This window comes from Megalops cyprinoides, chromosome 1 (assembly GCF_013368585.1).
Source record: "Megalops cyprinoides isolate fMegCyp1 chromosome 1, fMegCyp1.pri, whole genome shotgun sequence".
Taxonomy (NCBI): domain Eukaryota; kingdom Metazoa; phylum Chordata; class Actinopteri; order Elopiformes; family Megalopidae; genus Megalops; species Megalops cyprinoides.
In genome coordinates this window covers 5,138,240-5,146,277 of record NC_050583.1, presented here as the reverse complement: position 1 = coordinate 5,146,277, position 8,038 = coordinate 5,138,240, and positions in this window count along the sequence as shown.

Below are 8,038 nucleotides of genomic sequence, written 5' to 3'. Positions count from 1 at the left end.
CGGAACCGAGTCAGTCTCTGAGAGGCAGCTGAGGCATCTTTGTGCGTTCCAGAGGGAGGGCATTTGGAGATGCTGTAAAATATCATGTTAGCACAATTTCAACAGTTAGTTGATTTCTGATTGATTGATTTTTATTTAACTGTCATGCACACTATGGTGCCCAGCCCCAAAGGGCTTATAAGACACTATTTAACAGGAGCACATTCATTAGGACTTTCACAATAAGTAAGTGTATTTACATACATGTACACATTCATATGTATATGTCTATGTACATGTGTTATTGTCAGCACTTCCGCTTGATGTCTTGCTTGTCTTGTGTTTCTGTCTTCCTGTCTGTCAGTGTGGGTGTGTCTTTTGCTTGTTTTTAGCATGCATGTGCTTTTGTTTTTTTTTACAGCCCCATGTGCTCTGTCCCACCTCCTGTCCCACCTATCTGCCCTACTGCCACACCCACCACCTGAAGCCCATCGTCCCGCCTCCTGTCCCGCCTATCTGCCCTACTGCCACACCCACCACCTGAAGCCCATCGTCCCGCCTCCTGTCCCGCCTATCTGCCCTACTGCCACACCCACCACCTGAAGCCCATCGTCCCGCCTCCTGTCCCGCCTATCTGCCCTGCTGCCACACCCACCACCTGAAGCCCATCGTCCCGCCTCCTGTCCCGCCTATCTGCCCTACTGCCACACCCACCACCTGAAGCCCATCGTCCCGCCTCCTGTCCCGCCTATCTGCCCTACTGCCACACCCACCACCTGAAGCCCATCGTCCCGCCTCCTGTCCCGCCTATCTGCCCTACTGCCACACCCACCACCTGAAGCCCATCGTCCCGCCTCCTGTCCCGCCTATCTGCCCTACTGCCACACCCACCACCTGAAGCCCATCGTCCCGCCTCCTGTCCCGCCTATCTGCCCTACTGCCACACCCACCACCTGAAGCCCATCGTCCCGCCTCCTGTCCCGCCTATCTGCCCTACTGCCACACCCACCACCTGAAGCCCATCGTCCCGCCTCCTGTCCCGCCTATCTGCCCTACTGCCACACCCACCACCTGAAGCCCATCGTCCCGCCTCCTGTCCCGCCCTGCTGCCACACCCACCACCTGAAGCCCATCCAGCACACCTGCTCCCTGTTATCTCATCAGCAGTCTGTGTATTTATACCCCTCTATCTGCTCTGTTTCTCTGCCAGTTCGTCTCAGTGTATTTGCCTGTTTCGGTCCTGTCTGTTTATATCTGCTTGCTCTGGTTTTCGACTTCCTGCCCGTATTTTTGGATTTTGAACTTGCCTTGTGCTTTTGGATTCCTGCCTGTGGATTTACTGGTTACAGCTCAGACAGTTTTATTGCTACTGTTTTTGGTTTGTCGTCAAATGCACACCCGGTCTGGCGTTCTGGTCTGCGCCCGAGTTCTTCCACCTGAAAGCCTCACACGTGCATACTAATTGGTTTCCCATCATGAGACTATGTACATAAAAGTCTCTATTGGACAGGTGTCTTTTTTTGAAATAACCCGCTTCTAAATAATCCCTTAGGCAATTGTATTTTGCTTCTGCTTTTTTTTTTTTTTTTGTCTTGTGGATATTTCTGTACAGGTGTGTGTGAGCGTGTGCGTGTGTTTGCGTGTGTGTGTGTGTGTGTGTGTGTGTGCTTCCATCCGCTCTCTCATTGTAAAGCCCTCACTTGAGTAAAGGGCAGATGTTGTCATGGTGACATAACCATCAGAAGTATTGCATTGCCTGTGGGCCATGAATCTTACAGTAGGACAAGATAAAATTCAGTGTGTGCAACACCATCACTGTAATGTGTCTTGCGTTATCTCCTGTTTGCACAGTGACGGCAGCTGCATTGGCAGTAATTATGAATGGTTAATACCATATTACTCTGATTGCATGTTGCCGTTTTCTTTCATTCTCCGGCTTTGATTGTAGTTTCACTATGACATAGTTCTCAGATGATACTTGAGACAATGAGTTGGGAATTACCGTCATACATGGGGGTGATTTATATGGCACAGCTCTGGGAAGTCCCAAGTTGGAGGCTGGCCACTCTGCATGTGTGTGTATGTGTGTGTGTGTGTGTGTGTGTGTGTGTGTGTGCCCTCTCTTGAGTAAAGGTCAGATGTTGTCATGGTAACGTAATCATCTGAAGCTGCTTAACTGTGTTTCTCCTATTTCTGCTGTCTAAATTCCTGTGTGAAACCCACATACTTCTAAGAGTCCTGCCAGTCCACTGATTTCAGAACAGTGCACAAATGAATCTTCACAATGTGCAGTATATACACTGTTCCCTGTGTGAGAATATTATTGTATTACATTTTACTTAAATTTATGTATATGTTTCGTGGATGTCCTTATCTAACTTACCAATTAGTTTGCATGTTATTGACCTTGTTCATGTATGCAACAGTGCTGCCCCATCTGAGAAGTTGATTTGGTAAGAAGTTAAGGTCCCTGAAGGTCTACTCCTCACTGCAAACCCACCCCACTAAATATATATGGGGATTGTCTGAGTCTGTGTGTGTGTGTGTGTGTGTGTGTGTATGTTTTGAAAGGTCTGGGTCAGCAGGACCACCAGCAGGACTACCAAAACTGCAAAGCAGACAAATTGAGGGGGTGGTAGGGGGAAATCCTTGGCCACTTCAGAGACACCACGTATCTAAAAATACACATCCTTACTCTTTGCGCACATACATTGCGTTTAATGGAAATCTGCTGTAAACATTGTGGTGAGTATCTGACTGCTGACGTCAGCTGGAGGTGACCCTGTGGTAGGCCGTTGCCAGGAGACAGGGAGAGGGGATTCTGCATGTTTGTTCCATGTGTCCCGGCCATGTCAGACACGGAGGGGGGGGTTTACGTTACTCCCCGTGGTATAAGGAGGTCCTGCGCCTCCCTCGTGTTGTTTGTGTGACCAGAGACACCACATCTGCTTCCACTTAGAGTCCCTGAGAAAAAGAGACAGAGTTGGGGGGAGACGGGGAGAAAAAGTAGATGGGAGAGACAGAGAGATACTGTATGACGGGGCAGTGGGGGGGGGGGGGGGGGGGGTCTTTGTAGGGGAATATTCTCTGCTGTTGGAATGACCTCAGATAATGCTTTATGTTAGAGAGCATATCATTTTGAGCAAACGCCAGAGAGTTGTCATGTTTAAGGCACCATCACACCACTTTACCATATTTACACCCTGTTCATATAAACAAATATGTCTACCAGTCTGGACAAGACCAAAGCTGTGGCCTTTCAGAACAACGGAGACCTCCGGCGTGTCTGCGTCTGGTGATGATTGCATCAGGTAGGGAAAAAGCAGCCTGGATATTTACAATAAAGCAAATTCCGGATTTAATTTCCCCCCGTGTAAGGATTTGGCAAAAGTGTCAGATTGCATTATTTGGCCAATCGTTCCATTTGGAAGTGAAACAAGAAGTCCTCATGCTATTGCTCTGTGTAAATGAATCATGGGGTAAAAACAGAGTTGATTCTGAACATGTCAAATTACTAATAGGCTGCTTTCCCTCCCTGATCCAAAAAGAAAAGAAAAAAAAGGGATCTGAATATGGATTTGCCAAAACTGGCCTGGGCCCCACATCAATCAGTGCAAAGTGAAGAAGACCAACAACCAATAGCCAGAGAATTACAACTGTGTTCTGCACTGTGTACAGTGTAGAGAAAAAAGCTACAATATTTAAATGAAATTAATAAACAAATGAATTATCAAAGCTGTGCGTATAGGCAATGCTGGCACGACGAAACCCAATTAAACCAAAAAATGGACAAATCTTCCAGGCCTGGAATAGAAAGTTCTTCCTGGCAGAGCATCTCATCTAGGACAAAGAGCCCAGTCAAAGACACCCATTATTTATGTACAGGCTCAGTATCCGCAGACATACCATTGAACCGGGCCTCCACAAAAAAAAAAGAATAAAACAACTACTTTCCAGACCAAAAAGGCTTTGTGATCACTGCAGTCTGGCATGAGAGGGATCCACTCAGTATCCACAGTGACCACTTCGTCCTTTTCTACCCCAAAGGAACAAAGTTCCTCTGGCGTGTTCAATAAACTCTAATGAATGACACTCTCACAGTTAAACTTCTTCCCCAGCATCTTGGGTGAATCAATCTCTACATCTGTGAGATTAAGAAAGGAATAAATAATAAAAAAAAAAAACACACACACACACTTTGAAATAAACAGGCTGACATTACAGGGTTGGCATCCCCAGAATGTCTTTGGCTGCCATGTTTTGGGAGAGGGTACAGACTAAATATGGAGCTACAGCTCTCCTTTACTGGTCGTCTGGGATGGCTGTGTTGTTTTGTCCAAATTCCATCAGGCAGTGTGTCGGGGGGTGGCGATGATGGTGGTGGCAGAAAGGAGCTGGTTGTGGACGACTTGTGTGGGGGGGGGAGTGTTTTGAGGGTTTGAGGGGGACAGGTTTTACACATACATGTATAAAATTTCATACATTTCATACAGTCTGTAGCAGCTCAAGTTCTCTCCTTAAGCGAAAATTATGGAGGTCTGCAAGCTCTGGCTCTTGGCTTGACAAGGTAAGGGCCATCGCAGTCGCCCCAGCCCAGGGAAGTATTCACACTCTCGTTTCGGCTCCACGGGGTACCTTTACCTTTCTGTAGCAGAATATTTTCACCTGCCTTAGCTCTTTTCCCTCTCAACTCCTGCAGCAGTCTCTACTCAACTGATATTATCATTCTCTGAGCCACCAGAGCAGATTAGATTTTAGCGGAGTAGATTCAGGGCTTCGCTGCCAGCAGAACATAACAAAAGTTAACTCAAAGCACGGGAGCTAAGTAAATACTTGATATGTCTTTTGGGTTACTCTCACGTGCTCTCCTTGCTGCAGTTTGCACTCTAGTCTAGTGCAGTACTGAAACGTTACAGTGTATAAACTCTCTAGGGGTGGCAGTGTAACACAGTGGTACAAAGTGAAAGGTTGTTGGTTTGATTCCCTGCTGGGGCACTGCTCTTGTACAGCAGTGGCCCAGTTGTGCAAATTATGGACATGTAAAAAAAAATTGTGACCCATGTAAGTCGCTCTAGATAAGAGTGTCTGCTAAATGACTGTAATGTAATGTACTTTGCTCTACTAAACAAATAAAGAGTGAATTGTAGAGCCAGAAAATGACAGGGGCATTTGTAGTTATTATTATTATGTTATTAGTTATTATTATTATTATTTGTTGTTATTAGTGTTATTACTAGTTATTATTATTATTGGTTTTTAGATTGTTTTCTTTTTTTGTCTGATTGATTTCATGTTGTGTTTTCTTGGTTGTTGCTTTGGCAACATGTGCTCTGTATGTTATGTCAACAGTTTTTTTTTTACATAAATTGAATTGAATTGAACTCAGAGACAGAAAGTTAGAGACAAAGAGAAACAGAGAGAGAGAGAGAGAGAGACACAAACGTGAGAAGCATGGGGAAGTTCCATTTTCATTCCTTACAGACTTTGTCAAGCTCGTCAAAATTAATGACAAAAGAAAAAGGTATTGAAAAAGCTGATTCTTGCTTTGCATTTTCTCGTAGCTGACATCCTTATCCCGTGACATTTGCGTGACTCACATTTTTATTTTTTGTGTTAATGTAGCTAGATATTTCCTGAGGCCCTTGCCAAAGGGTATGATTGCAACTTTATGCAGTCCCGCAGGACACAGCCGAAGTCGCCGTCCTTCTGGTTGGGGAGCAGAGGTGCGCGGTACTGACATCCCAGCAAACAGCGACACACACAGGAGCGGTAAGACTTGCTCGGTCCTCAGTCCTGAATCAGGTCCACATTGTCAGCAGTAATTATAAGTGAATTTGTGTGTCACGGTACTACTGTTGCTGACTGTTGTGCATATTTTTTTTTAGCAGGATGAACATCACGCCTGTCTGTCGTGCCAGCAAAATGAAGTGAAACTTAACTTTGTTGGTGTCTGTGCCCATGTGTGTGTGTGTGTGTGTGTTGGGGGAGGAAGGGTTGAATCCAACTGCTGAAACATCATGTGACAGGAATTTAAACAGAGCCTGGTGTTTGATTTCATCAAGATTAATGAAACAAAGTCCAGATAAAGCAATCTGCCGAGAGACTGAGAGACCGTTTTATGTAGAGCATGCTATCCTTTTATTAAATGCTATCATTAAATGATTTTTAACATAATTTTGTCATTGCTATTTTTCCCCTTATTAACACGAATCCCTTTTCACAGTAAGAAAGTTTAAAATGAAATGGGTATGAATTCCTTTGTGTGAGAAACCAGTGCAACACCAAAGCCAAGAACAATACAATTTAAAAAAAAATCCTTAGATTCCTCTATTTACTTGGATTCCTCTGTTCAGGAGTTCAGGAGAACTCCCAGTAAGTAAAGCTAATGATTTCTGAACAATATATGTGAGCAGTAATCCAGGGAGGTTCCTCTGTTGTATTTCAAATTTATTTTGTTGTAACTGCCACGAGGCTGACAGGACTTGCTCAACTGAAGGCCTCAAGTTTCTTCACTTGCTGAAGCCCATGGATACTCCTTAGGCCTGATGAATTATTCTGTTTCAGTTTTCATAGATGGAATTAAACTTCAATTTGTTCTTCTCCATTTGGTAATTTTTCATTAAGTTCCTTGAAATGTTCCTGCCATTTACTGCTCTTCCAAATGACCATAGTTTCAGGGTTTGATTTCCTTTTGGGCGCTCCCATTTTCCCACAGGTGGTCCTTGCTAACGGCCTCTTCAGTAACTGTCAGTTGCCTCTGGGAGCGTTCATACTTTTTAGTTCAGACTGTGGGTTTGTGGAGTGTTAGTATCTCTCTCTCCCTGAAGATTAAAAGATCAAAGATTTAAGAAGTCTTGCACTCCCTCTCACTATCAAGTCTCTGTTCTTGAGAACTGAGGGGGCGATAAGTCAGAGGGGAGGGAAGGCGGATGTTTCCACCACCTTCTCTCCAGTCACCTCCTGTCGAAATTTTTTAAAAAAATGCAAACACTCTGCAGGCTCACTTGCCCATACCCTGTCGTAAGAGCAAACACACACACACACACACACACACACGCACAAACAAAGCATTCACACAGATAAAAATACGCATGCACGCACGCACAGAACCGCATGTGGGCACACACTGGGAGTCTGAACACAAGGGTTTTCGGAATGGGTCCTGAGTGGGATGCAGCTGTTGTTATGAAGTGTTTATTATTATATGTTCCGTCAGTGTCAATGTGTGTGAACACTATGTCCCTCAGCCACATCGGTGACACAGAGACCTCAGTCCCCTCTGTCTGCATACATCACAGAGGCAAGCCCTCATTCCTAGAAGTGCAGATAAAGTTGTACTTAGGAGCAAAACACTGCCTCCAGGTGGCAGGGGGACTGCAATGCGGGCTGATCAAACAGGTGATCCTCCAATTTCCCAGCAAACCCTCATCAGTGGAGCAGAAATGGTAACTCCTCCCCATGTTTTGAAGAGGAAGGGCAAAGTTTGTTTTCACTGGCCAATCAGAGCTTCTGACAATTTATGTGGAGTGTAAAGAATGTGGCTGGGTGGGATTAGTTTCACAGGAAATCCTCATGTGGTATCGTAAGAACCTGTGTTTTTTTTGTCTGAATGACTGGGTGTGTTAAAAGCATTGAGGAAAAATATATGTGGTCAGTGTTATGCTTTATCAAGTGGAGAAACAAATATGTGAACAATTTATCCATCACTCATTTGCAGGCTGACCGGGCCCAGCTCATATTATCTAGCCTGAGATAACCACCTAAGGCAAACAAAGCTGACTCCATTTCACAACACCAGTTCAACATCAATCAGAGTCCTATTCATATGCAGATTCATAATTATATCATTAATCATAATCAAAATTAGAAAGTTGAAGGGCCTCTTAGCTGAATATACATGCACAGGCACTTCACATATTTATTCAAGGAAAGATTCTGATCACCCACAGAATTAAAAAAGACTGAGAGAACAGGGCAGGAGGAAAGGGTGGACTTTTTGTCAGTCTGTCAGAGCAGCTGGGATATGGAAGATACGAGGAGCTTGCAAACAATGTGAATG